We start from the raw sequence: 2,116 nt of genomic DNA on the forward strand, positions 1-2,116 counted from the left end.
TAAAAGACTTTAGAGAATGAAAAAATACTAGATTAACAGTTGAGCGTCAAGCCATAGAGTCATTGAAGCTAAGAAGAATTTGCAAGATTCAAGGAGATTTGGAGATCAAGAATACAATTCTTGAGTTTTTCTATATTTTCTTTCGTTCTCTTATTTTCTTGGTTTTGTTTTTAATGTTTAAATTTAATTCAATGATGATGTATGATTTGATGGGAAACTAAATTTTTAATTTAAGATTATGATTGAACTCACTATATAGTCTGAATTATTTATCTCTCTTTTACTTATGCTTGATAGATTAAAGTTGTTTATTTTATTTTGTTCTTAATGCTTCTAGTTGATTGGCCACCAATTAGATTGAATTGGAAACCTAGGTTAAACCTTGATGAAGGAGATTTAGGTAGATCTTGAATATAATAGCGTATGATCGAATACACTTAGTTGATTAGGTGGTTTGATTTGCATATAGGGTAGACATACACCTATAAGCCATACATAGCTAAACTTATAGCACGAACTTAATGAATCTTTCTTCTGTATAATTTGCATAAACATATAGTAAATTAATTAGGAGAGGTATTTTTATAAGAAACTCGATAGAGACTTGCAAATAATTTAGAACTCTAGGTTAGCAACTTAATCCATTAATCTAAATTAAGAGGGAGAGACAATAATCAGATGAAGTATTGAGGGATATCATAATCTTAGGTTTGGTAGTCATTCACATTTAATAAAGTAAATTTGCTAATAGATTATAGATTAGTTTTAGTTTTCGTTATTCGTTTAAATTTTTTTTTAATTTTAATTGTTTAGATAAAATTAAGGTGTGTTAATTTTAGTAGTTAACAGTAAAGATTAATTTAATTCTCTGTGGGATCGACACTCTACTCATCTCTATATTATCTTTGCGATATGTATACTTACGTGAGTAGAAAATTGAACAACAAGTTTTTGACATCATTGCCAAGGAGTTGATTTTTAATTCTTTCTTGTTAATGTTAATATCAAGCATTCTTAATTTAAATCTAGACTTTTCTTTTCTTTAATTAATTTTTTTAAGTACTTTTGGTCGTTGTATGTGAAGAGTCCAAAATTTGGAAATTGTTCCTTTTGATCCGAAAATTGAAAACACTTTTCATAGACTTTGGAGGAAAAATAAAAAAATATCTGCTCCAAGTAAAACAATGGCTGATCAACAAGAGGAAGAGGCTAAGCCTTTGAGGGATTATGCACTCCCATAGCTACAAAATGTCAACTCTAGTAATTGAAGACCTCCTATTTAAGCCAACAACTTTGAAATTAAGCCATTAATCATTCAGATGATTCAGACTACTGTTTAGTTTGGAGGTTTGCCTAATGATGATCCGAATGCTCATATTATAAATTTTCTAAAAATCTATGATACATTCATAGCTAATGGTGTTACTGATGATGCCATAAGATTAAGGCTTTTCCCTTTTTCATTGAGAGATAAAGCAAAGAGTTGGTTAAATTTGCTTTTTGCTAGTTTCATTAATACTTGGGATGATTTGGCTCAAAAATTCTTAACAAAATTCTTCCCATTTGCAAAGTCAACACAGATGCAGAATGATATCACTTCTTTAATGCAATTTGATTCTGAATCACTATATGAGGCTTGGGAGAGGTATAAGGATTTGATGAGAAGATGTTCTCACCATGAATTACCTAAATGGCTACAAGTTCAGACTTTTTATAATGGTTTGCTGGGACCTTTTAGAATTACCATTGATGTTGTCGCTAGAGGTGCACTTATGAGTAAATCCATTGATGAGGCTTATGATTTGCTTGAAGAGATAGCTTCTAATAATTATCAATGGCCATTTGAAAGATTAGGTACAAGAAAAATTATTGGAATTCATGAATTAGATGTGATAAACACTTTTTCTGCACAATTGACTTCTCTCCCAAAAAATATAGATAAACTGAGTGTTAATGCTATTCAGAACTCCTTTATGACATGTGAATTTTGTGGGGAAGAACATTCAAATGAAAATTGTCTCATCTATTATGAGTCTTGTCAATTTGTTGGAAATAGGCAACAGAACAATCCCTATTCCAACATTTATAATCCTAGTTGGAGAAATCATCCTAATTT

At 30.1% G+C, this 2,116-nt stretch overlaps 1 non-coding gene across 1 annotated transcript; it reads right to left on the reverse strand.

Moving 5' to 3' along the window:
• Positions 1-1,578: 1,578 nt before the first annotated feature.
• Positions 1,579-1,684, reverse strand: LOC148760410 (small nucleolar RNA R71). Its single transcript, XR_016023294.1, has one exon. It is a non-coding gene; the product is annotated as a small nucleolar RNA R71 (small nucleolar RNA).
• Between the last annotated feature and the right edge of the window lie 432 nt (positions 1,685-2,116).

Source organism: Theobroma cacao, chromosome 10 (assembly GCF_053813885.1).
Source record: "Theobroma cacao isolate CCN51 chromosome 10, ASM5381388v1, whole genome shotgun sequence".
NCBI lineage: Eukaryota > Viridiplantae > Streptophyta > Magnoliopsida > Malvales > Malvaceae > Theobroma > Theobroma cacao.